The sequence below is a fragment of the Triturus cristatus genome, chromosome 12 (assembly GCF_964204655.1).
Source record: "Triturus cristatus chromosome 12, aTriCri1.1, whole genome shotgun sequence".
NCBI lineage: Eukaryota > Metazoa > Chordata > Amphibia > Caudata > Salamandridae > Triturus > Triturus cristatus.
Genome location: NC_140595.1, coordinates 659,968,766 through 659,994,868, shown reverse-complemented (window position 1 = coordinate 659,994,868; position 26,103 = coordinate 659,968,766). Strand labels below are relative to the sequence as shown.

The following is a 26,103-nucleotide window of genomic DNA, read 5'->3' as shown; positions in this document are numbered from 1 at the left end:
GAAGGGGTGAGGCAATAATTTATAATTCAATGATCTTCATGATATTTTCTTGATAATATGAAAGCAGGAAAGGGAAGCTTGGCAATAAGCAATCCTAAAGCAAGGTGTGACACCAGGGAAGAATGACTTGAAAACAACATACAGAAAGACTCATGTAAAAAGGCCCTGATGAGGCTTGAACTCATGACCCCTGGTTTACAAGACCAGTGCTCTGCCACTGAGCTACAAGGCCAGTCTGCACGCAGGATGTAAATTGCAACATGTATTCTTACTGAGGTATGAATATATCTATGATTTTGAGACTCTGTATGGAAACGTAGTTGCATATGAATGTCCACGTGCGCGCACACATTGAAGACCATGCTTAAGGCACTTTTTTTGGAAGTATGAAAAACTACATTTTCATATGAGAAAATAAGAGTTTTCGCATTCAAGACCATACCGATAGCTCTAGTTAGTATGTCTGCAATCAGTGACATATAGAGAACCCACTTATTAGAAGTGATCTGTCTCTGTGGGGCAGACATATGTTAACAGTCATTCATTTGAGACGGCCTAAACTTTAGGAGTAAGAGCTGCTTTCTTATCAATCTATTTATCCAAACTGGTTAATAAGCCAGGAGTGAGTGAAAGGCAATCCTCTGGAAACTCCATGAAAGATCTAATTTCTATTACGCACAAAATACTTCACTTTATTTGACATATTTGTTAAAATGGAACAGTCAGATGATCCCATCTAGCGGATCCTGGCTCTGTCTTGAAAGAGAGTGTAATTATACTACAAGAAATGCTGGCCATCAAAAGAGACTCTGATGGCTTTCCGACGAAGGTGGGATTCGAACCCACGCGTGCAGAGCACAATGGATTAGCAGTCCATCGCCTTAACCACTCGGCCACCTCGTCTGCCCTACAGCCCCATCTGAAACCTTGCTTCACAAAAGGTACTGAAGTGTCAATATACTGTACCTAAAAAAGAAAAAAACAGCTGAGGCAAGATCTCACATTCCACGTCTTCCCCCAATCAGGGACCTACATTTCATTTTTGGGAAATTCTTACTATGTGCTAATTACAAATATTCATAAGATTCCCCTAGACTTTGTCAGAACTGTCAAGATATAATTCTATGGGGTTTTGAATAGACAGAGCATATGTTATAGGACAATTATAGAATCTATTCCGTTTGGACTGTATTTTTAATAGTCATGATAACATGCTAGCATGTGAGTCGATCTTGCACAGTGAATGATGGAGCAGTGTCTGTCATCTACTTGGTCAGCTGTAGATGGCTCACCTGGGGAGATGTGAAAAGAGAGAGCTCCAGTGGCGCAATCGGTTAGCGCGCGGTACTTATACAGCAGTACTTGCACTGAGCCATGCCGAGGTTGTGAGTTCGAGCCTCACCTGGAACAGCCGTGTTGTTTTTCATAAACCATTTCACAAAAAGTAAAGTTTAAACTCAGAGTATGGACGGCCCTTGCTAGAGAGTCTTTACTTCTTATAGGATCTACGTGTCCTACTCCTCTGGGTGCCAAATATCACATATCCTCCGCGATGCTCAGTTTAAACATTCCATGATGTGCCATCTTGCATTTCATGCAAACACCACATCAGTGCATTTAAAAATACATTTGTAGAATAATAAATATGATGAAAACAGTGTTCTCACATGATAACCATAAACTGAAGAGCTGCAAAAAATGCTGTATCAGCTACTTACAATAAAAGGTGACTCGAAAAAACTAGCAAAAGAAGAGCATCATCATATTAAAGGTTCTATTCACCATCTTGAGTTGCACCATAGCAGCTTATGGTGCTTTTCTGCTCAGAGTGTGCCTCCAATCCCACATTCATTTTTAATTTCTTTGCAGTTTAAAAAACAACAATTACTGCTCGAAGTTCACTTTTCAAAACCATTCAACCTATTAAATGTATTTCTCTAACCTATGAATGTGGTCCATGTTCACTTTTCCTCATCTTCATCTCGATACTCCTTTCCCAGAAACCAGGTTCACTTCTTCATTCAACCCACCCATCCAAAGTCATCAAATCTTTGAAGCAAGTCTGCCTATTCTCCCTTTCTCTCTACGTACAAGATACCTTGTATCATTTGAATGGACAGCAGGAGAGAAGGATATTTATGGTGAGTGGGGGTGGGGTTTTGAGGAGTAACCTCATTTGCCTAAGAGCCGGGGTATCTGGGAAAAAAAGTATTTTATTGGGGAAGACTTTCACATCTCCTTGGTGAAATTTGTAGGGCCTTATAACATCCTTTCTGTGGATGCAGATTCAGTCGGAACAGAGGTCCTAGTCCTCGCTCTGCCTTTCAAAGGAACTGTAAATATGCATGGCTTATTTGCTTTGCCCGGCAGGGTGAGAATGACGTTTGTCAGGCGTTCGTCAGGCGATCGGAAGGGGTGAGGCAATCATTTATAATTCAATGATCTTCATGATATTTTCTTGATAATATGAAAGCAGGAAAGGGAAGCTTGGCAATAAGCAATCCTAAAGCAAGGTGTGACTCCAGGGAAGAATGACTTGAAAACAACATACAGAAAGACTCATGTAAAAAGGCCCTGATGAGGCTTGAACTCATGACCCCTGGTTTACAAGACCAGTGCTCTGCCACTGAGCTACAAGGCCAGTCTGCACGCAGGATGTAAATTGCAACATGTATTCTTACTGAGGTATGAATATATCTATGATTTTGAGACTCTATATGGAAACGTAGTTGCATATGAATGTCCACGTGCGCGCACACATTGAAGACCATGCTTAAGGCACTTTTTTTGGAAGTATGAAAAACTACATTTTCATATGAGAAAATAAGAGTTTTCGCATTCAAGACCTTACCGATAGCTCTAGTTAGTATGTCTGCAATCAGTGACATATAGAGAACCCACTTATTAGAAGTGATCTGTCTCTGTGGGGCAGACATATGTTAACAGTCATTCATTTGAGAATGCCTAAACTTTAGGAGTAAGAGCTGCTTTCTTATCAATCTATTTATCCAAACTGGTTAATAAGCCAGGAGTGAGTGAAAGGCAATCCTCTGGAAACTCCATGAAAGATCTAATTTCTATTACGCACAAAATACTTCACTTTATTTGACATATTTGTTAAAATGGAACAGTCAGATGATCCCATCTAGCGGATCCTGGCTCTGTCTTGAAAGAGAGTGTAATTATACTACAAGAAATGCTGGCCATCAAAAGAGACTCTGATGGCTTTCCGACGAAGGTGGGATTCGAACCCACGCGTGCAGAGCACAATGGATTAGCAGTCCATCGCCTTAACCACTCAGCCACCTCGTCTGCCCTACAGCCCCATCTGAAACCTTGCTTCACAAAAGGTACTGAAGTGTCAATATACTGTACCTAAAAAAGAAAAAAACAGCTGAGGCAAGATCTCACATTCCACGTCTTCCCCCAATCAGGGACCTACATTTCATTTTTGGGAAATTCTTACTATGTGCTAATTACAAATATTCATAAGATTCCCCGAGACTTTGTCAGAACTGTCAAGATATAATTCTATGGGGTTTTCAATAGACAGAGCATATGTTATAGGACAATTATAGAATCTATTCCGTTTGGACTGTATTTTTAATAGTCATGATAACATGCTAGCATGTGAGTCGATCTTGCACAGTGAATGATGGAGCAGTGTCTGTCATCTACTTGGTCAGCTGTAGATGGCTCACCTGGGGAGATGTGAAAAGAGAGAGCTCCAGTGGTGCAATCGGTTAGCACGCGGTACTTATACAGCAGTACTTGCACTGAGCCATGCCGAGGTTGTGAGTTCGAGCCTCACCTGGAGCAGCCGTGTTGTTTTTCATAAACCATTTCACAAAAAGTAAAGTTTAAACTCAGAGTATGGACGGCCCTTGCTAGAGAGTCTTTACTTCTTATAGGATCTACGTGTCCTACTCCTCTGGGTGCCAAATATCACATATCCTCCGCGATGCTCAGTTTAAACATTCCATGATGTGCCATCTTGCATTTCATGCAAACACCACATCAGTGCATTTAAAAATACATTTGTAGAATAATAAATATGATGAAAACAGTGTTCTCACATGATAACCATAAACTGAAGAGCTGCAAAAAATGCTGTATCAGCTACTTACAATAAAAGGTGACTCGAAAAAACTAGCAAAAGAAGAGCATCATCATATTAAAGGTTCTATTCACCATCTTGAGTTGCACCATAGCAGCTTATGGTGCTTTTCTGCTCAGAGTGTGCCTCCAATCCCACATTCATTTTTAATTTCTTTGCAGTTTAAAAAACAACAATTACTGCTCGAAGTTCACTTTTCAAAACCATTCAACCTATTAAATGTATTTCTCTAACCTATGAATGTGGTCCATGTTCACTTTTCCTCATCTTCATCTCGATACTCCTTTCCCAGAAACCAGGTTCACTTCTTCATTCAACCCACCCATCCAAAGTCACCAAATCTTTGAAGCAAGTCTGCCTATTCTCCCTTTCTCTCTATGTACAAGATACCTTGTATCATTTGAATGGACAGCAGGAGAGAAGGATATTTATGGTGAGTGGGGGTGGGGTTTTGAGGAGTAACCTCATTTGCCTAAGAGCCGGGGTATCTGGGAAAAAAAGTATTTTATGGGGGAAGACTTTCACATCTCCTTGGTGAAATTTGTAGGGCCTTATAACATCCTTTCTGTGGATGCAGATTCAGTCGGAACAGAGGTCCTAGTCCTCGCTCTGCCTTTCAAAGGAACTGTAAATATGCATGGCTTATTTGGCTTTGCCCGGCAGGGCTTGCCCGCCAGGGTGAGAATGGCGTTTGTCAGGCGTTCGTCAGGCGATCGGAAGGGGTGAGGCAATAATTTATAATTCAATGATCTTCATGATATTTTCTTGATAATATGAAAGCAGGAAAGGGAAGCTTGGCAATAAGCAATCCTAAAGCAAGGTGTGACTCCAGGGAAGAATGACTTGAAAACAACATACAGAAAGACTCATGTAAAAAGGCCCTGATGAGGCTTGAACTCATGACCCCTGGTTTACAAGACCAGTGCTCTGCCACTGAGCTACAAGGACAGTCTGCACGCAGGATGTAAATTGCAACATGTATTCTTACTGAGGTATGAATATATCTATGATTTTGAGACTCTATATGGAAACGTAGTTGCATATGAATGTCCACGTGCGCGCACACATTGAAGACCATGCTTAAGGCACTTTTTTTGGAAGTATGAAAAACTACATTTTCATATGAGAAAATAAGAGTTTTCGCATTCAAGACCATACCGATAGCTCTAGTTAGTATGTCTGCAATCAGTGACATATAGAGAACCCACTTATTAGAAGTGATCTGTCTCTGTGGGGCAGACATATGTTAACAGTCATTCATTTGAGAATGCCTAAACTTTAGGAGTAAGAGCTGCTTTCTTATCAATCTATTTATCCAAACTGGTTAATAAGCCAGGAGTGAGTGAAAGGCAATCCTCTGGAAACTCCATGAAAGATCTAATTTCTATTACGCACAAAATACTTCACTTTATTTGACATATTTGTTAAAATGGAACAGTCAGATGATCCCATCTATCGGATCCTGGCTCTGTCTTGAAAGAGAGTGTAATTATACTACAAGAAATGCTGGCCATCAAAAGAGACTCTGATGGCTTTCCGACGAAGGTGGGATTCGAACCCACACGTGCAGAGCACAATGGATTAGCAGTCCATCGCCTTAACCACTCGGCCACCTCGTCTGCCCTACAGCCCCATCTGAAACCTTGCTTCACAAAAGGTACTGAAGTGTCAATATACTGTACCTAAAAAAGAAAAAAACAGCTGAGGCAAGATCTCACATTCCACGTCTTCCCCCAATCAGGGACCTACATTTCATTTTTGGGAAATTCTTACTATGTGCTAATTACAAATATTCATAAGATTCCCCGAGACTTTGTCAGAACTGTCAAGATATAATTCTATGGGGTTTTGAATAGACAGAGCATATGTTATAGGACAATTATAGAATCTATTCCGTTTGGACTGTATTTTTAATAGTCATGATAACATGCTAGCATGTGAGTCGATCTTGCACAGTGAATGATGGAGCAGTGTCTATCATCTACTTGGTCAGCTGTAGATGGCTCACCTGGGGAGATGTGAAAAGAGAGAGCTCCAGTGGTGCAATCGGTTAGCGCGCGGTACTTATACAGCAGTACTTGCACTGAGCCATGCCGAGGTTGTGAGTTCGAGCCTCACCTGGAGCAGCCGTGTTGTTTTTCATAAACCATTTCACAAAAAGTAAAGTTTAAACTCAGAGTATGGACGGCCCTTGCTAGAGAGTCTTTACTTCTTATAGGATCTACGTGTCCTACTCCTCTGGGTGCCAAATATCACATATCCTCCGCGATGCTCAGTTTAAACATTCCATGATGTGCCATCTTGCATTTCATGCAAACACCACATCAGTGCATTTAAAAATACATTTGTAGAATAATAAATATGATGAAAACAGTGTTCTCACATGATAACCATAAACTGAAGAGCTGCAAAAAATGCTGTATCAGCTACTTACAATAAAAGGTGACTCGAAAAAACTAGCAAAAGAAGAGCATCATCATATTAAAGGTTCTATTCACCATCTTGAGTTGCACCATAGCAGCTTATGGTGCTTTTCTGCTCAGAGTGTGCCTCCAATCCCACATTCATTTTTAATTTCTTTGCAGTTTAAAAAACAACAATTACTGCTCGAAGTTCACTTTTCAAAACCATTCAACCTATTAAATGTATTTCTCTAACCTATGAATGTGGTCCATGTTCACTTTTCCTCATCTTCATCTCGATACTCCTTTCCCAGAAACCAGGTTCACTTCTTCATTCAACCCACCCATCCAAAGTCACCAAATCTTTGAAGCAAGTCTGCCTATTCTCCCTTTCTCTCTATGTACAAGATACCTTGTATCATTTGAATGGACAGCAGGAGAGAAGGATATTTATGGTGAGTGGGGGTGGGGTTTTGAGGAGTAACCTCATTTGCCTAAGAGCCGGGGTATCTGGGAAAAAAAGTATTTTATGGGGGAAGACTTTCACATCTCCTTGGTGAAATTTGTAGGGCCTTATAACATCCTTTCTGTGGATGCAGATTCAGTCGGAACAGAGGTCCTAGTCCTCGCTCTGCCTTTCAAAGGAACTGTAAATATGCATGGCTTATTTGGCTTTGCCCGGCAGGGCTTGCCCGCCAGGGTGAGAATGGCGTTTGTCAGGCGTTCGTCAGGCGATCGGAAGGGGTGAGGCAATAATTTATAATTCAATGATCTTCATGATATTTTCTTGATAATATGAAAGCAGGAAAGGGAAGCTTGGCAATAAGCAATCCTAAAGCAAGGTGTGACTCCAGGGAAGAATGACTTGAAAACAACATACAGAAAGACTCATGTAAAAAGGCCCTGATGAGGCTTGAACTCATGACCCCTGGTTTACAAGACCAGTGCTCTGCCACTGAGCTACAAGGCCAGTCTGCACGCAAGATGTAAATTGCAACATGTATTCTTACTGAGGTATGAATATATCTATGATTTTGAGACTCTGTATGGAAACGTAGTTGCATATGAATGTCCACGTGCGCGCACACATTGAAGACCATGCTTAAGGCACTTTTTTTGGAAGTATGAAAAACTACATTTTCATATGAGAAAATAAGAGTTTTCGCATTCAAGACCATACCGATAGCTCTAGTTAGTATGTCTGCAATCAGTGACATATAGAGAACCCACTTATTAGAAGTGATCTGTCTCTGTGGGGCAGACATATGTTAACAGTCATTCATTTGAGACGGCCTAAACTTTAGGAGTAAGAGCTGCTTTCTTATCAATCTATTTATCCAAACTGGTTAATAAGCCAGGAGTGAGTGAAAGGCAATCCTCTGGAAACTCCATGAAAGATCTAATTTCTATTACGCACAAAATACTTCACTTTATTTGACATATTTGTTAAAATGGAACAGTCAGATGATCCCATCTAGCGGATCCTGGCTCTGTCTTGAAAGAGAGTGTAATTATACTACAAGAAATGCTGGCCATCAAAAGAGACTCTGATGGCTTTCCGACGAAGGTGGGATTCAAACCCACGCGTGCAGAGCACAATGGATTAGCAGTCCTTCGCCTTAACCACTCGGCCACCTCGTCTGCCCTACAGCCCCATCTGAAACCTTGCTTCACAAAAGGTACTGAAGTGTCAATATACTGTACCAAAAAAGAAAAAAACAGCTGAGGCAAGATCTCACATTCCACGTCTTCCCCCAATCAGGGACCTACATTTCATTTTTGGTAAATTCTTACTATGTGCTAATTACAAATATTCATAAGATTCCCCTAGACTTTGTCAGAACTGTCAAGATATAATTCTATGGGGTTTTGAATTGACAGAGCATATGTTATAGGACAATTATAGAATCTATTCCGTTTGGACTGTATTTTTAATAGTCATGATAACATGCTAGCATGTGAGTCGATCTTGCACAGTGAATGATGGAGCAGTGTCTGTCATCTACTTGGTCAGCTGTAGATGGCTCACCTGGGGAGATGTGAAAAGAGAGAGCTCCAGTGGCGCAATCGGTTAACGCGCGGTACTTATACAGCAGTACTTGCACTGAGCCATGCCGAGGTTGTGAGTTCGAGCCTCACCTGGAGCAGCCGTGTTGTTTTTCATAAACCATTTCACAAAAAGTAAAGTTTAAACTCAGAGTATGGACGGCCCTTGCTATAGAGTCTTTACTTCTTATAGGATCTACGTGTCCTACTCCTCTGGGTGCCAAATATCACATATCCTCCGCGATGCTCAGTTTAAACATTCCATGATGTGCCATCTTGCATTTCATGCAAACACCACATCAGTGCATTTAAAAATACATTTGTAGAATAATAAATATGATGAAAACAGTGTTCTCACATGATAACCATAAACTGAAGAGCTGCAAAAAATGCTGTATCAGCTACTTACAATAAAAGGTGACTCGAAAAAACTAGCAAAAGAAGAGCATCATCATATTAAAGGTTCTATTCACCATCTTGAGTTGCACCATAGCAGCTTATGGTGCTTTTCTGCTCAGAGTGTGCCTCCAATCCCACATTCATTTTTAATTTCTTTGCAGTTTAAAAAACAACAATTACTGCTCGAAGTTCACTTTTCAAAACCATTCAACCTATTAAATGTATTTCTCTAACCTATGAATGTGGTCCAAGTTCACTTTTCCTCATCTTCATCTCGATACTCCTTTCCCAGAAACCAGGTTCACTTCTTCATTCAACCCACCCATCCAAAGTCACCAAATCTTTGAAGCAAATCTGACTATTCTCCCTTTCTCTCTATGTACAAGATACCTTGTATCATTTGAATGGACAGCAGGAGAGAAGGATATTTATGGTGAGTGGGGGTGGGGTTTTGAGGAGTAACCTCATTTGCCTAAGAGCCGGGGTATCTGGGAAAAAAAGTATTTTATGGGGGAAGACTTTCACATCTCCTTGGTGAAATTTGTAGGGCCTTATAACATCCTTTCTGTGGATGCAGATTCAGTCGGAACAGAGGTCCTAGTCCTCGCTCTGCCTTTCAAAGGAACTGTAAATATGCATGGCTTATTTGGCTTTGCCCGGCAGGGCTTGCCCGGCAGGGTGAGAATGGCGTTTGTCAGGCGTTCGTCAGGCGATCGGAAGGGGTGAGGCAATAATTTATAATTCAATGATCTTCATGATATTTTCTTGATAATATGAAAGCAGGAAAGGGAAGCTTGGCAATAAGCAATCCTAAAGCAAGGTGTGACTCCAGGGAAGAATGACTTGAAAACAACATACAGAAAGACTCATGTAAAAAGGCCCTGATGAGGCTTGAACTCATGACCCCTGGTTTACAAGACCAGTGCTCTGCCACTGAGCTACAAGGCCAGTCTGCACGCAGGATGTAAATTGCAACATGTATTCTTACTGAGGTATGAATATATCTATGATTTTGAGACTCTGTATGGAAACGTAGTTGCATATGAATGTCCACGTGCGCGCACACATTGAAGACCATGCTTAAGGCACTTTTTTTGGAAGTATGAAAAACTACATTTTCATATGAGAAAATAAGAGTTTTCGCATTCAAGACCATACCGATAGCTCTAGTTAGTATGTCTGCAATCAGTGACATATAGAGAACCCACTTATTAGAAGTGATCTGTCTCTGTGGGGCAGACATATGTTAACAGTCATTCATTTGAGACGGCCTAAACTTTAGGAGTAAGAGCTGCTTTCTTATCAATCTATTTATCCAAACTGGTTAATAAGCCAGGAGTGAGTGAAAGGCAATCCTCTGGAAACTCCATGAAAGATCTAATTTCTATTACGCACAAAATACTTCACTTTATTTGACATATTTGTTAAAATGGAACAGTCAGATGATCCCATCTAGCGGATCCTGGCTCTGTCTTGAAAGAGAGTGTAATTATACTACAAGAAATGCTGGCCATCAAAAGCGACTCTGATTGCTTTCCGACGAAGGTGGGATTCGAACCCACGCGTGCAGAGCACAAAGGATTAGCAGTCCATCGCCTTAACCACTCGGCCACCTCGTCTGCCCTACAGCCCCATCTGAAACCTGGCTTCACAAAAGGTACTGAAGTGTCAATATACTGTACCTAAAAAAGAAAAAAACAGCTGAGGCAAGATCTCACATTCCACGTCTTCCCCCAATCAGGGACCTACATTTCATTTTTGGGAAATTCTTACTATGTGCTAATTACAAATATTCATAAGATTCCCCTAGACTTTGTCAGAACTGTCAAGATATAATTCTATGGGGTTTTGAATAGACAGAGCATATGTTATAGGACAATTATAGAATCTATTCCGTTTGGACTGTATTTTTAATAGTCATGATAACATGCTAGCATGTGAGTCGATCTTGCACAGTGAATGATGGAGCAGTGTCTGTCATCTACTTGGTCAGCTGTAGATGGCTCACCTGGGGAGATGTGAAAAGAGAGAACTCCAGTGGTGCAATCGGTTAGCGCGCGGTACTTATACAGCAGTACTTGCACTGAGCCATGCCGAGGTTGTGAGTTCGAGCCTCACCTGTAGCAGCTGTGTTGATTTTCATAAACCATTTCACAAAAAGTAAAGTTTAAACTCAGAGTATGGACGGCCCTTGCTAGAGAGTCTTTACTTCTTATAGGATCTACGTGTCCTACTCCTCTGGGTGCCAAATATCACATATCCTCCGCGATGCTCAGTTTAAACATTCCATGATGTGCCATCTTGCATTTCATGCAAACACCACATCAGTGCATTTAAAAATACATTTGTAGAATAATAAATATGATGAAAACAGTGTTCTCACATGATAACCATAAACTGAAGAGCTGCAAAAAATGCTGTATCAGCTACTTACAATAAAAGGTGACTCGAAAAAACTAGCAAAAGAAGAGCATCATCATATTAAAGGTTCTATTCACCATCTTGAGTTGCACCATAGCAGCTTATGGTGCTTTTCTGCTCAGAGTGTGCCTCCAATCCCACATTCATTTTTAATTTCTTTGCAGTTTAAAAAACAACAATTACTGCTCGAAGTTCACTTTTCAAAACCATTCAACCTATTAAATGTATTTCTCTAACCTATGAATGTGGTCCATGTTCACTTTTCCTCATCTTCATCTCGATACTCCTTTCCCAGAAACCAGGTTCACTTCTTCATTCAACCCACCCATCCAAAGTCACCAAATCTTTGAAGCAAGTCTGCCTATTCTCCCTTTCTCTCTATGTACAAGATACCTTGTATCATTTGAATGGACAGCAGGAGAGAAGGATATTTATGGTGAGTGGGGGTGGGGTTTTGAGGAGTAACCTCATTTGCCTAAGAGCCGGGGTATCTGGGAAAAAAAGTATTTTATGGGGGAAGACTTTCACATCTCCTTGGTGAAATTTGTAGGGCCTTATAACATCCTTTCTGTGGATGCAGATTCAGTCGGAACAGAGGTCCTAGTCCTCGGTCTGCCTTTCAAAGGAACTGTAAATATGCATGGCTTATTTGCTTTGCCCGGCAGGGTGAGAATGACGTTTGTCAGGCGTTCGTCAGGCGATCGGAAGGGGTGAGGCAATCATTTATAATTCAATGATCTTCATGATATTTTCTTGATAATATGAAAGCAGGAAAGGGAAGCTTGGCAATAAGCAATCCTAAAGCAAGGTGTGACTCCAGGGAAGAATGACTTGAAAACAACATACAGAAAGACTCATGTAAAAAGGCCCTGATGAGGCTTGAACTCATGACCCCTGGTTTACAAGACCAGTGCTCTGCCACTGAGCTACAAGGCCAGTCTGCACGCAGGATGTAAATTGCAACATGTATTCTTACTGAGGTATGAATATATCTATGATTTTGAGACTCTGTATGGAAACGTAGTTGCATATGAATGTCCACGTGCGCGCACACATTGAAGACCATGCTTAAGGCACTTTTTTTGGAAGTATGAAAAACTACATTTTCATATGAGAAAATAAGAGTTTTCGCATTCAAGACCATACCGATAGCTCTAGTTAGTATGTCTGCAATCAGTGACATATAGAGAACCCACTTATTAGAAGTGATCTGTCTCTGTGGGGCAGACATATGTTAACAGTCATTCATTTGAGAATGCCTAAACTTTAGGAGTAAGAGCTGCTTTCTTATCAATCTATTTATCCAAACTGGTTAATAAGCCAGGAGTGAGTGAAAGGCAATCCTCTGGAAACTCCATGAAAGATCTAATTTCTATTACGCACAAAATACTTCACTTTATTTGACATATTTGTTAAAATGGAACAGTCAGATGATCCCATCTAGCGGATCCTGGCTCTGTCTTGAAAGAGAGTGTAATTATACTACAAGAAATGCTGGCCATCAAAAGAGACTCTGATGGCTTTCCGACGAAGGTGGGATTCGAACCCACGCGTGCAGAGCACAATGGATTAGCAGTCCATCGCCTTAACCACTCGGCCACCTCGTCTGCCCTACAGCCCCATCTGAAACCTTGCTTCACAAAAGGTACTGAAGTGTCAATATACTGTACCTAAAAAAGAAAAAAACAGCTGAGGCAAGATCTCACATTCCACGTCTTCCCCCAATCAGGGACCTACATTTCATTTTTGGGAAATTCTTACTATGTGCTAATTACAAATATTCATAAGATTCCCCGAGACTTTGTCAGAACTGTCAAGATATAATTCTATGGGGTTTTGAATAGACAGAGCATATGTTATAGGACAATTATAGAATCTATTCCGTTTGGACTGTATTTTTAATAGTCATGATAACATGCTAGCATGTGAGTCGATCTTGCACAGTGAATGATGGAGCAGTGTCTGTCATCTACTTGGTCAGCTGTAGATGGCTCACCTGGGGAGATGTGAAAAGAGAGAGCTCCAGTGGTGCAATCAGTTAGCGCGCGGTACTTATACAGCAGTACTTGCACTGAGCCATGCCGAGGTTGTGAGTTCGAGCCTCACCTGGAGCAGCCGTGTTGTTTTTCATAAACCATTTCACAAAAAGTAAAGTTTAAACTCAGAGTATGGACGGCCCTTGCTAGAGAGTCTTTACTTCTTATAGGATCTACGTGTCCTACTCCTCTGGGTGCCAAATATCACATATCCTCCGCGATGCTCAGTTTAAACATTCCATGATGTGCCATCTTGCATTTCATGCAAACACCACATCAGTGCATTTAAAAATACATTTGTAGAATAATAAATATGATGAAAACAGTGTTCTCACATGATAACCATAAACTGAAGAGCTGCAAAAAATGCTGTATCAGCTACTTACAATAAAAGGTGACTCGAAAAAACTAGCAAAAGAAGAGCATCATCATATTAAAGGTTCTATTCACCATCTTGAGTTGCACCATAGCAGCTTATGGTGCTTTTCTGCTCAGAGTGTGCCTCCAATCCCACATTCATTTTTAATTTCTTTGCAGTTTAAAAAACAACAATTACTGCTCGAAGTTCACTTTTCAAAACCATTCAACCTATTAAATGTATTTCTCTAACCTATGAATGTGGTCCATGTTCACTTTTCCTCATCTTCATCTCGATACTCCTTTCCCAGAAACCAGGTTCACTTCTTCATTCAACCCACCCATCCAAGGTCACCAAATCTTTGAAGCAAGTCTGCCTATTCTCCCTTTCTCTCTATGTACAAGATACCTTGTATCATTTGAATGGACAGCAGGAGAGAAGGATATTTATGGTGAGTGGGGGTGGGGTTTTGAGGAGTAACCTCATTTGCCTAAGAGCCGGGGTATCTGGGAAAAAAAGTATTTTATGGGGGAAGACTTTCACATCTCCTTGGTGAAATTTGTAGGGCCTTATAACATCCTTTCTGTGGATGCAGATTCAGTCGGAACAGAGGTCCTAGTCCTCGCTCTGCCTTTCAAAGGAACTGTAAATATGCATGGCTTATTTGGCTTTGCCCGGCAGGGCTTGCCCGGCAGGGTGAGAATTGCGTTTGTCAGGCGTTCGTCAGGCGATCGGAAGGGGTGAGGCAATAATTTATAATTCAATGATCTTCATGATATTTTCTTGATAATATGAAAGCAGGAAAGGGAAGCTTGGCAATAAGCAATCCTAAAGCAAGGTGTGACTCCAGGGAAGAATGACTTGAAAACAACATACAGAAAGACTCATGTAAAAAGGCCCTGATGAGGCTTGAACTCATGACCCCTGGTTTACAAGACCAGTGCTCTGCCACTGAGCTACAAGGCCAGTCTGCACGCAGGATGTAAATTGCAACATGTATTCTTACTGAGGTATGAATATATCTATGATTTTGAGACTCTGTATGGAAACGTAGTTGCATATGAATGTCCACGTGCGCGCACACATTGAAGACCATGCTTAAGGCACTTTTTTTGGAAGTATGAAAAACTACATTTTCATATGAGAAAATAAGAGTTTTCGCATTCAAGACCATACCGATAGCTCTAGTTAGTATGTCTGCAATCAGTGACATATAGAGAACCCACTTATTAGAAGTGATCTGTCTCTGTGGGGCAGACATATGTTAACAGTCATTCATTTGAGACGGCCTAAACTTTAGGAGTAAGAGCTGCTTTCTTATCAATCTATTTATCCAAACTGGTTAATAAGCCAGGAGTGAGTGAAAGGCAATCCTCTGGAAACTCCATGAAAGATCTAATTTCTATTACGCACAAAATACTTCACTTTATTTGACATATTTGTTAAAATGGAACAGTCAGATGATCCCATCTAGCGGATCCTGGCTCTGTCTTGAAAGAGAGTGTAATTATACTACAAGAAATGCTGGCCATCAAAAGAGACTCTGATGGCTTTCCGACGAAGGTGGGATTCGAACCCACGCGTGCAGAGCACAATGGATTAGCAGTCCATCGCCTTAACCACTCGGCCACCTCGTCTGCCCTACAGCCCCATCTGAAACCTTGCTTCACAAAAGGTACTGAAGTGTCAATATACTGTACCTAAAAAAGAAAAAAACAGCTGAGGCAAGATCTCACATTCCACGTCTTCCCCCAATCAGGGACCTACATTTCATTTTTGGGAAATTCTTACTATGTGCTAATTACAAATATTCATAAGATTCCCCTAGACTTTGTCAGAACTGTCAAGATATAATTCTATGGGGTTTTGAATAGACAGAGCATATGTTATAGGACAATTATAGAATCTATTCCGTTTGGACTGTATTTTTAATAGTCATGATAACATGCTAGCATGTGAGTCGATCTTGCACAGTGAATGATGGAGCAGTGTCTGTCATCTACTTGGTCAGCTGTAGATGGCTCACCTGGGGAGATGTGAAAAGAGAGAACTCCAGTGGTGCAATCGGTTAGCGCGCGGTACTTATACAGCAGTACTTGCACTGAGCCATGCCGAGGTTGTGAGTTCGAGCCTCACCTGTAGCAGCTGTGTTGATTTTCATAAACCATTTCACAAAAAGTAAAGTTTAAACTCAGAGTATGGACGGCCCTTGCTAGAGAGTCTTTACTTCTTATAGGATCTACGTGTCCTACTCCTCTGGGTGCCAAATATCACATATCCTCCGCGATGCTCAGTTTAAACATTCCATGATGTGCCATCTTGCATTTCATGCAAACACCACATCAGTGCATTTAAAAATACATTTGTAGAATAATAAATATGATGAAAACAGTGTTCTCACATGATAACCATAAACTGAAGAGCTGCAAAAAATGCTGTATCAGCTACTTACAATAAAAGGTGACTCGAAAAAACTAGCAAAAGAAGAGCATCATCATATTAAAGGTTCTATTCACCATCTTGAGTTGCACCATAGCAGCTTATGGTGCTTTTCTGCTCAGAGTGTGCCTCCAATCCCACATTCATTTTTAATTTCTTTGCAGTTTAAAAAACAACAATTACTGCTCGAAGTTCACTTTTCAAAACCATTCAACCTATTAAATGTATTTCTCTAACCTATGAATGTGGTCCATGTTCACTTTTCCTCATCTTCATCTCGATACTCCTTTCCCAGAAACCAGGTTCACTTCTTCATTCAACCCACCCATCCAAAGTCACCAAATCTTTGAAGCAAGTCTGCCTATTCTCCCTTTCTCTCTATGTACAAGATACCTTGTATCATTTGAATGGACAGCAGGAGAGAAGGATATTTATGGTGAGTGGGGGTGGGGTTTTGAGGAGTAACCTCATTTGCCTAAGAGCCGGGGTATCTGGGAAAAAACAGTATTTTATGGGGGAAGACTTTCACATCTCCTTGGTGAAATTTGTAGGGCCTTATAACATCCTTTCTGTGGATGCAGATTCAGTCGGAACAGAGGTCCTAGTCCTCGCTCTGCCTTTCAAAGGAACTGTAAATATGCATGGCTTATTTGGCTTTGCCCGGCAGGGCTTGCCCGGCAGGGTGAGAATGGCGTTTGTCAGGCGTTCGTCAGGCGATCGGAAGGGGTGAGGCAATAATTTATAATTCAATGATCTTCATGATATTTTCTTGATAATATGAAAGCAGGAAAGGGAAGCTTGGCAATAAGCAATCCTAAAGCAAGGTGTGACTCCAGGGAAGAATGACTTGAAAACAACATACAGAAAGACTCATGTAAAAAGGCCCTGATGAGGCTTGAACTCATGACCCCTGGTTTACAAGACCAGTGCTCTGCCACTGAGCTACAAGGCCAGTCTGCACGCAGGATGTAAATTGCAACATGTATTCTTACTGAGGTATGAATATATCTATGATTTTGAGACTCTGTATGGAAACGTAGTTGCATATGAATGTCCACGTGCGCGCACACATTGAAGACCATGCTTAAGGCACTTTTTTTGGAAGTATGAAAAACTACATTTTCATATGAGAAAATAAGAGTTTTCGCATTCAAGACCATACCGATAGCTCTAGTTAGTATGTCTGCAATCAGTGACATATAGAGAACCCACTTATTAGAAGTGATCTGTCTCTGTGGGGCAGACATATGTTAACAGTCATTCATTTGAGACGGCCTAAACTTTAGGAGTAAGAGCTGCTTTCTTATCAATCTATTTATCCAAACTGGTTAATAAGCCAGGAGTGAGTGAAAGGCAATCCTCTGGAAACTCCATGAAAGATCTAATTTCTATTACGCACAAAATACTTCACTTTATTTGACATATTTGTTAAAATGGAACAGTCAGATGATCCCATCTAGCGGATCCTGGCTCTGTCTTGAAAGAGAGTGTAATTATACTACAAGAAATGCTGGCCATCAAAAGCGACTCTGATTGCTTTCCGACGAAGGTGGGATTCGAACCCACGCGTGCAGAGCACAAAGGATTAGCAGTCCATCGCCTTAACCACTCGGCCACCTCGTCTGCCCTACAGCCCCATCTGAAACCTGGCTTCACAAAAGGTACTGAAGTGTCAATATACTGTACCTAAAAAAGAAAAAAACAGCTGAGGCAAGATCTCACATTCCACGTCTTCCCCCAATCAGGGACCTACATTTCATTTTTGGGAAATTCTTACTATGTGCTAATTACAAATATTCATAAGATTCCCCTAGACTTTGTCAGAACTGTCAAGATATAATTCTATGGGGTTTTGAATAGACAGAGCATATGTTATAGGACAATTATAGAATCTATTCCGTTTGGACTGTATTTTTAATAGTCATGATAACATGCTAGCATGTGAGTCGATCTTGCACAGTGAATGATGGAGCAGTGTCTGTCATCTACTTGGTCAGCTGTAGATGGCTCACCTGGGGAGATGTGAAAAGAGAGAACTCCAGTGGTGCAATCGGTTAGCGCGCGGTACTTATACAGCAGTACTTGCACTGAGCCATGCCGAGGTTGTGAGTTCGAGCCTCACCTGTAGCAGCTGTGTTGATTTTCATAAACCATTTCACAAAAAGTAAAGTTTAAACTCAGAGTATGGACGGCCCTTGCTAGAGAGTCTTTACTTCTTATAGGATCTACGTGTCCTACTCCTCTGGGTGCCAAATATCACATATCCTCCGCGATGCTCAGTTTAAACATTCCATGATGTGCCATCTTGCATTTCATGCAAACACCACATCAGTGCATTTAAAAATACATTTGTAGAATAATAAATATGATGAAAACAGTGTTCTCACATGATAACCATAAACTGAAGAGCTGCAAAAAATGCTGTATCAGCTACTTACAATAAAAGGTGACTCGAAAAAACTAGCAAAAGAAGAGCATCATCATATTAAAGGTTCTATTCACCATCTTGAGTTGCACCATAGCAGCTTATGGTGCTTTTCTGCTCAGAGTGTGCCTCCAATCCCACATTCATTTTTAATTTCTTTGCAGTTTAAAAAACAACAATTACTGCTCGAAGTTCACTTTTCAAAACCATTCAACCTATTAAATGTATTTCTCTAACCTATGAATGTGGTCCATGTTCACTTTTCCTCATCTTCATCTCGATACTCCTTTCCCAGAAACCAGGTTCACTTCTTCATTCAACCCACCCATCCAAAGTCACCAAATCTTTGAAGCATGTCTGCCTATTCTCCCTTTCTCTCTATGTACAAGATACCTTGTATCATTTGAATGGACAGCAGGAGAGAAGGATATTTATGGTGAGTGGGGGTGGGGTTTTGAGGAGTAACCTCATTTGCCTAAGAGCCGGGGTATCTGGGAAAAAAAGTATTTTATGGGGGAAGACTTTCACATCTCCTTGGTGAAATTTGTAGGGCCTTATAACATCCTTTCTGTGGATGCAGATTCAGTCGGAACAGAGGTCCTAGTCCTCGCTCTGCCTTTCAAAGGAACTGTAAATATGCATGGCTTATTTGCTTTGCCCGGCAGGGTGAGAATGACGTTTGTCAGGCGTTCGTCAGGCGATCGGAAGGGGTGAGGCAATCATTTATAATTCAATGATCTTCATGATATTTTCTTGATAATATGAAAGCAGGAAAGGGAAGCTTGGCAATAAGCAATCCTAAAGCAAGGTGTGACTCCAGGGAAGAATGACTTGAAAACAACATACAGAAAGACTCATGTAAAAAGGCCCTGATGAGGCTTGAACTCATGACCCCTGGTTTACAAGACCAGTGCTCTGCCACTGAGCTACAAGGCCAGTCTGCACGCAGGATGTAAATTGCAACATGTATTCTTACTGAGGTATGAATATATCTATGATTTTGAGACTCTGTATGGAAACGTAGTTGCATATGAATGTCCACGTGCGCGCACACATTGAAGACCATGCTTAAGGCACTTTTTTTGGAAGTATGAAAAACTACATTTTCATATGAGAAAATAAGAGTTTTCGCATTCAAGACCATACCGATAGCTCTAGTTAGTATGTCTGCAATCAGTGACATATAGAGAACCCACTTATTAGAAGTGATCTGTCTCTGTGGGGCAGACATATGTTAACAGTCATTCATTTGAGAATGCCTAAACTTTAGGAGTAAGAGCTGCTTTCTTATCAATCTATTTATCCAAACTGGTTAATAAGCCAGGAGTGAGTGAAAGGCAATCCTCTGGAAACTCCATGAAAGATCTAATTTCTATTACGCACAAAATACTTCACTTTATTTGACATATTTGTTAAAATGGAACAGTCAGATGATCCCATCTAGCGGATCCTGGCTCTGTCTTGAAAGAGAGTGTAATTATACTACAAGAAATGCTGGCCATCAAAAGAGACTCTGATGGCTTTCCGACGAAGGTGGGATTCGAACCCACGCGTGCAGAGCACAATGGATTAGCAGTCCATCGCCTTAACCACTCGGCCACCTCGTCTGCCCTACAGCCCCATCTGAAACCTTGCTTCACAAAAGGTACTGAAGTGTCAATATACTGTACCTAAAAAAGAAAAAAACAGCTGAGGCAAGATCTCACATTCCACGTCTTCCCCCAATCAGGGACCTACATTTCATTTTTGGGAAATTCTTACTATGTGCTAATTACAAATATTCATAAGATTCCCCGAGACTTTGTCAGAACTGTCAAGATATAATTCTATGGGGTTTTGAATAGACAGAGCATATGTTATAGGACAATTATAGAATCTATTCCGTTTGGACTGTATTTTTAATAGTCATGATAACATGCTAGCATGTGAGTCGATCTTGCACAGTGAATGATGGAGCAGTGTCTGTCATCTACTTGGTCAGCTGTAGATGGCTCACCTGGGGAGATGTGAAAAGAGAGAGCTCCAGTGGTGCAATCAGTTAGCGCGCGGTACTTATACAGCAGTACTTGCACTGAGCCATGCCGAGGTTGTGAGTTCGAGCCTCACCTGGAGCAGCCGTGTTGTTTTTCATAAACCATTTCACAAAAAGTAAAGTTTAAACTCAGAGTATGGACGGCCCTTGCTAGAGAGTCTTTACTTCTTATAGGATCTACGTGTCCTACTCCTCTGGGTGCCAAATATCACATATCCTCCGCGATGCTCAGTTTAAACATTCCATGATGTGCCATCTTGCATTTCATGCAAACACCACATCAGTGCATTTAAAAATACATTTGTAGAATAATAAATATGATGAAAACAGTGTTCTCACATGATAACCATAAACTGAAGAGCTGCAAAAAATGCTGTATCAGCTACTTACAATAAAAGGTGACTCGAAAAAACTAGCAAAAGAAGAGCATCATCATATTAAAGGTTCTATTCACCATCTTGAGTTGCACCATAGCAGCTTATGGTGCTTTTCTGCTCAGAGTGTGCCTCCAATCCCACATTCATTTTTAATTTCTTTGCAGTTTAAAAAACAACAATTACTGCTCGAAGTTCACTTTTCAAAACCATTCAACCTATTAAATGTATTTCTCTAACCTATGAATGTGGTCCATGTTCACTTTTCCTCATCTTCATCTCGATACTCCTTTCCCAGAAACCAGGTTCACTTCTTCATTCAACCCACCCATCCAAGGTCACCAAATCTTTGAAGCAAGTCTGCCTATTCTCCCTTTCTCTCTATGTACAAGATACCTTGTATCATTTGAATGGACAGCAGGAGAGAAGGATATTTATGGTGAGTGGGGGTGGGGTTTTGAGGAGTAACCTCATTTGCCTAAGAGCCGGGGTATCTGGGAAAAAAAGTATTTTATGGGGGAAGACTTTCACATCTCCTTGGTGAAATTTGTAGGGCCTTATAACATCCTTTCTGTGGATGCAGATTCAGTCGGAACAGAGGTCCTAGTCCTCGCTCTGCCTTTCAAAGGAACTGTAAATATGCATGGCTTATTTGGCTTTGCCCGGCAGGGCTTGCCCGGCAGGGTGAGAATTGCGTTTGTCAGGCGTTCGTCAGGCGATCGGAAGGGGTGAGGCAATAATTTATAATTCAATGATCTTCATGATATTTTCTTGATAATATGAAAGCAGGAAAGGGAAGCTTGGCAATAAGCAATCCTAAAGCAAGGTGTGACTCCAGGGAAGAATGACTTGAAAACAACATACAGAAAGACTCATGTAAAAAGGCCCTGATGAGGCTTGAACTCATGACCCCTGGTTTACAAGACCAGTGCTCTGCCACTGAGCTACAAGGCCAGTCTGCACGCAGGATGTAAATTGCAACATGTATTCTTACTGAGGTATGAATATATCTATGATTTTGAGACTCTGTATGGAAACGTAGTTGCATATGAATGTCCACGTGCGCGCACACATTGAAGACCATGCTTAAGGCACTTTTTTTGGAAGTATGAAAAACTACATTTTCATATGAGAAAATAAGAGTTTTCGCATTCAAGACCATACCGATAGCTCTAGTTAGTATGTCTGCAATCAGTGACATATAGAGAACCCACTTATTAGAAGTGATCTGTCTCTGTGGGGCAGACATATGTTAACAGTCATTCATTTGAGACGGCCTAAACTTTAGGAGTAAGAGCTGCTTTCTTATCAATCTATTTATCCAAACTGGTTAATAAGCCAGGAGTGAGTGAAAGGCAATCCTCTGGAAACTCCATGAAAGATCTAATTTCTATTACGCACAAAATACTTCACTTTATTTGACATATTTGTTAAAATGGAACAGTCAGATGATCCCATCTAGCGGATCCTGGCTCTGTCTTGAAAGAGAGTGTAATTATACTACAAGAAATGCTGGCCATCAAAAGAGACTCTGATGGCTTTCCGACGAAGGTGGGATTCGAACCCACGCGTGCAGAGCACAATGGATTAGCAGTCCATCGCCTTAACCACTCGGCCACCTCGTCTGCCCTACAGCCCCATCTGAAACCTTGCTTCACAAAAGGTACTGAAGTGTCAATATACTGTACCTAAAAAAGAAAAAAACAGCTGAGGCAAGATCTCACATTCCACGTCTTCCCCCAATCAGGGACCTACATTTCATTTTTGGGAAATTCTTACTATGTGCTAATTACAAATATTCATAAGATTCCCCTAGACTTTGTCAGAACTGTCAAGATATAATTCTATGGGGTTTTGAATAGACAGAGCATATGTTATAGGACAATTATAGAATCTATTCCGTTTGGACTGTATTTTTAATAGTCATGATAACATGCTAGCATGTGAGTCGATCTTGCACAGTGAATGATGGAGCAGTGTCTGTCATCTACTTGGTCAGCTGTAGATGGCTCACCTGGGGAGATGTGAAAAGAGAGAACTCCAGTGGTGCAATCGGTTAGCGCGCGGTACTTATACAGCAGTACTTGCACTGAGCCATGCCGAGGTTGTGAGTTCGAGCCTCACCTGTAGCAGCTGTGTTGATTTTCATAAACCATTTCACAAAAAGTAAAGTTTAAACTCAGAGTATGGACGGCCCTTGCTAGAGAGTCTTTACTTCTTATAGGATCTACGTGTCCTACTCCTCTGGGTGCCAAATATCACATATCCTCCGCGATGCTCAGTTTAAACATTCCATGATGTGCCATCTTGCATTTCATGCAAACACCACATCAGTGCATTTAAAAATACATTTGTAGAATAATAAATATGATGAAAACAGTGTTCTCACATGATAACCATAAACTGAAGAGCTGCAAAAAATGCTGTATCAGCTACTTACAATAAAAGGTGACTCGAAAAAACTAGCAAAAGAAGAGCATCATCATATTAAAGGTTCTATTCACCATCTTGAGTTGCACCATAGCAGCTTATGGTGCTTTTCTGCTCAGAGTGTGCCTCCAATCCCACATTCATTTTTAATTTCTTTGCAGTTTAAAAAACAACAATTACTGCTCGAAGTTCACTTTTCAAAACCATTCAACCTATTAAATGTATTTCTCTAACCTATGAATGTGGTCCATGTTCACTTTTCCTCATCTTCATCTCGATACTCCTTTCCCAGAAACCAGGTTCACTTCTTCATTCAACCCACCCATCCAAAGTCACCAAATCTTTGAAGCAAGTCTGCCTATTCTCCCTTTCTCTCTATGTACAAGATACCTTGTATCATTTGAATGGACAGCAGGAGAGAAGGATATTTATGGTGAGTGGGGGTGGGGTTTTGAGGAGTAACCTCATTTGCCTAAGAGCCGGGGTATCTGGGAAAAAACAGTATTTTATGGGGGAAGACTTTCACATCTCCTTGGTGAAATTTGTAGGGCCTTATAACATCCTTTCTGTGGATGCAGATTCAGTCGGAACAGAGGTCCTAGTCCTCGCTCTGCCTTTCAAAGGAACTGTAAATATGCATGGCTTATTTGGCTTTGCCCGGCAGGGCTTGCCCGGCAGGGTGAGAATGGCGTTTGTCAGGCGTTCGTCAGGCGATCGGAAGGGGTGAGGCAATAATTTATAATTCAATGATCTTCATGATATTTTCTTGATAATATGAAAGCAGGAAAGGGAAGCTTGGCAATAAGCAATCCTAAAGCAAGGTGTGACTCCAGGGAAGAATGACTTGAAAACAACATACAGAAAGACTCATGTAAAAAGGCCCTGATGAGGCTTGAACTCATGACCCCTGGTTTACAAGACCAGTGCTCTGCCACTGAGCTACAAGGACAGTCTGCACGCAGGATGTAAATTGCAACATGTATTCTTACTGAGGTATGAATATATCTATGATTTTGAGACTCTATATGGAAACGTAGTTGCATATGAATGTCCACGTGCGCGCACACATTGAAGACCATGCTTAAGGCACTTTTTTTGGAAGTATGAAAAACTACATTTTCATATGAGAAAATAAGAGTTTTCGCATTCAAGACCATACCGATAGCTCTAGTTAGTATGTCTGCAATCAGTGACATATAGAGAACCCACTTATTAGAAGTGATCTGTCTCTGTGGGGCAGACATATGTTAACAGTCATTCATTTGAGAATGCCTAAACTTTAGGAGTAAGAGCTGCTTTCTTATCAATCTATTTATCCAAACTGGTTAATAAGCCAGGAGTGAGTGAAAGGCAATCCTCTGGAAACTCCATGAAAGATCTAATTTCTATTACGCACAAAATACTTCACTTTATTTGACATATTTGTTAAAATGGAACAGTCAGATGATCCCATCTAGCGGATCCTGGCTCTGTCTTGAAAGAGAGTGTAATTATACTACAGGAAATGCTGGCCATCAAAAGAGACTCTGATGGCTTTCCGACGAAGGTGGGATTCGAACCCACGCGTGCAGAGCACAATGGATCAGCAGTCCATCGCCTTAACCACTCGGCCACCTCGTCTGCCCTACAGCCCCATCTGAAACCTTGCTTCACAAAAGGTACTGAAGTGTCAATATACTGTACCTAAAAAAGAAAAAAACAGCTGAGGCAAGATCTCACATTCCACGTCTTCCCCCAATCAGGGACCTACATTTCATTTTTGGGAAATTCTTACTATGTGCTAATTACAAATATTCATAAGATTCCCCGAGACTTTGTCAGAACTGTCAAGATATAATTCGATGGGGTTTTGAATAGACAGAGCATATGTTATAGGACAATTATAGAATCTATTCCGTTTGGACTGTATTTTTAATAGTCATGATAACATGCTAGCATGTGAGTCGATCTTGCACAGTGAATGATGGAGCAGTGTCTGTCATCTACTTGGTCAGCTGTAGATGGCTCACCTGGGGAGATGTGAAAAGAGAGAGCTCCAGTGGCGCAATCGGTTAGCGCGCGGTACTTATACAGCAGTACTTGCACTGAGCCATGCCGAGGTTGTGAGTTCGAGCCTCACCTGGAGCAGCCGTGTTGTTTTTCATAAACCATTTCACAAAAAGTAAAGTTTAAACTCAGAGTATGGACGGCCCTTGCTAGAGAGTCTTTACTTCTTATAGGATCTACGTGTCCTACTCCTCTGGGTGCCAAATATCACATATCCTCCGCGATGCTCAGTTTAAACATTCCATGATGTGCCATCTTGCATTTCATGCAAACACCACATCAGTGCATTTAAAAATACATTTGTAGAATAATAAATATGATGAAAACAGTGTTCTCACATGATAACCATAAACTGAAGAGCTGCAAAAAATGCTGTATCAGCTACTTACAATAAAAGGTGACTCGAAAAAACTAGCAAAAGAAGAGCATCATCATATTAAAGGTTCTATTCACCATCTTGAGTTGCACCATAGCAGCTTATGGTGCTTTTCTGCTCAGAGTGTGCCTCCAATCCCACATTCATTTTTAATTTCTTTGCAGTTTAAAAAACAACAATTACTGCTCGAAGTTCACTTTTC

The 26,103-nt window shown here is 41.0% G+C and overlaps 21 non-coding genes across 21 annotated transcripts; 5 read left to right on the top strand and 16 right to left on the bottom strand.

The window, feature by feature from the left end:
• Positions 1 to 160: 160 nt before the first annotated feature.
• Positions 161 to 232, bottom strand: TRNAT-UGU (transfer RNA threonine (anticodon UGU)). Its single transcript has one exon. It is a non-coding gene; the product is annotated as a tRNA-Thr (tRNA).
• Positions 233 to 821: 589 nt separating this feature from the next.
• On the bottom strand, positions 822 to 903 carry TRNAS-GCU (transfer RNA serine (anticodon GCU)). Its single transcript has one exon. It is a non-coding gene; the product is annotated as a tRNA-Ser (tRNA).
• Positions 904 to 1,315: 412 nt separating this feature from the next.
• Positions 1,316 to 1,410, top strand: TRNAI-UAU (transfer RNA isoleucine (anticodon UAU)). Its single transcript has 2 exons — positions 1,316 to 1,353; positions 1,375 to 1,410. It is a non-coding gene; the product is annotated as a tRNA-Ile (tRNA).
• A 1,159-nt stretch (positions 1,411 to 2,569) lies between these two features.
• TRNAT-UGU (transfer RNA threonine (anticodon UGU)) lies at positions 2,570 to 2,641 on the bottom strand. The gene has a single exon. It is a non-coding gene; the product is annotated as a tRNA-Thr (tRNA).
• A 1,083-nt stretch (positions 2,642 to 3,724) lies between these two features.
• TRNAI-UAU (transfer RNA isoleucine (anticodon UAU)) lies at positions 3,725 to 3,819 on the top strand. Its single transcript has 2 exons — positions 3,725 to 3,762; positions 3,784 to 3,819. It is a non-coding gene; the product is annotated as a tRNA-Ile (tRNA).
• Positions 3,820 to 5,654: 1,835 nt separating this feature from the next.
• On the bottom strand, positions 5,655 to 5,736 carry TRNAS-GCU (transfer RNA serine (anticodon GCU)). Its single transcript has one exon. It is a non-coding gene; the product is annotated as a tRNA-Ser (tRNA).
• A 412-nt stretch (positions 5,737 to 6,148) lies between these two features.
• Positions 6,149 to 6,243, top strand: TRNAI-UAU (transfer RNA isoleucine (anticodon UAU)). Its single transcript has 2 exons — positions 6,149 to 6,186; positions 6,208 to 6,243. It is a non-coding gene; the product is annotated as a tRNA-Ile (tRNA).
• Positions 6,244 to 7,417: 1,174 nt separating this feature from the next.
• On the bottom strand, positions 7,418 to 7,489 carry TRNAT-UGU (transfer RNA threonine (anticodon UGU)). The gene has a single exon. It is a non-coding gene; the product is annotated as a tRNA-Thr (tRNA).
• A 1,082-nt stretch (positions 7,490 to 8,571) lies between these two features.
• On the top strand, positions 8,572 to 8,666 carry TRNAI-UAU (transfer RNA isoleucine (anticodon UAU)). Its single transcript has 2 exons — positions 8,572 to 8,609; positions 8,631 to 8,666. It is a non-coding gene; the product is annotated as a tRNA-Ile (tRNA).
• Positions 8,667 to 9,840: 1,174 nt separating this feature from the next.
• Positions 9,841 to 9,912, bottom strand: TRNAT-UGU (transfer RNA threonine (anticodon UGU)). Its single transcript has one exon. It is a non-coding gene; the product is annotated as a tRNA-Thr (tRNA).
• A 2,337-nt stretch (positions 9,913 to 12,249) lies between these two features.
• TRNAT-UGU (transfer RNA threonine (anticodon UGU)) lies at positions 12,250 to 12,321 on the bottom strand. The gene has a single exon. It is a non-coding gene; the product is annotated as a tRNA-Thr (tRNA).
• A 589-nt stretch (positions 12,322 to 12,910) lies between these two features.
• TRNAS-GCU (transfer RNA serine (anticodon GCU)) lies at positions 12,911 to 12,992 on the bottom strand. The gene has a single exon. It is a non-coding gene; the product is annotated as a tRNA-Ser (tRNA).
• Positions 12,993 to 14,673: 1,681 nt separating this feature from the next.
• Positions 14,674 to 14,745, bottom strand: TRNAT-UGU (transfer RNA threonine (anticodon UGU)). The gene has a single exon. It is a non-coding gene; the product is annotated as a tRNA-Thr (tRNA).
• A 589-nt stretch (positions 14,746 to 15,334) lies between these two features.
• On the bottom strand, positions 15,335 to 15,416 carry TRNAS-GCU (transfer RNA serine (anticodon GCU)). The gene has a single exon. It is a non-coding gene; the product is annotated as a tRNA-Ser (tRNA).
• A 1,682-nt stretch (positions 15,417 to 17,098) lies between these two features.
• TRNAT-UGU (transfer RNA threonine (anticodon UGU)) lies at positions 17,099 to 17,170 on the bottom strand. The gene has a single exon. It is a non-coding gene; the product is annotated as a tRNA-Thr (tRNA).
• Positions 17,171 to 19,507: 2,337 nt separating this feature from the next.
• TRNAT-UGU (transfer RNA threonine (anticodon UGU)) lies at positions 19,508 to 19,579 on the bottom strand. Its single transcript has one exon. It is a non-coding gene; the product is annotated as a tRNA-Thr (tRNA).
• Positions 19,580 to 20,168: 589 nt separating this feature from the next.
• On the bottom strand, positions 20,169 to 20,250 carry TRNAS-GCU (transfer RNA serine (anticodon GCU)). Its single transcript has one exon. It is a non-coding gene; the product is annotated as a tRNA-Ser (tRNA).
• Positions 20,251 to 21,931: 1,681 nt separating this feature from the next.
• On the bottom strand, positions 21,932 to 22,003 carry TRNAT-UGU (transfer RNA threonine (anticodon UGU)). Its single transcript has one exon. It is a non-coding gene; the product is annotated as a tRNA-Thr (tRNA).
• A 589-nt stretch (positions 22,004 to 22,592) lies between these two features.
• TRNAS-GCU (transfer RNA serine (anticodon GCU)) lies at positions 22,593 to 22,674 on the bottom strand. The gene has a single exon. It is a non-coding gene; the product is annotated as a tRNA-Ser (tRNA).
• Positions 22,675 to 25,017: 2,343 nt separating this feature from the next.
• TRNAS-GCU (transfer RNA serine (anticodon GCU)) lies at positions 25,018 to 25,099 on the bottom strand. The gene has a single exon. It is a non-coding gene; the product is annotated as a tRNA-Ser (tRNA).
• A 412-nt stretch (positions 25,100 to 25,511) lies between these two features.
• Positions 25,512 to 25,606, top strand: TRNAI-UAU (transfer RNA isoleucine (anticodon UAU)). The gene is made up of 2 exons: positions 25,512 to 25,549; positions 25,571 to 25,606. It is a non-coding gene; the product is annotated as a tRNA-Ile (tRNA).
• Positions 25,607 to 26,103: the final 497 nt, after the last annotated feature.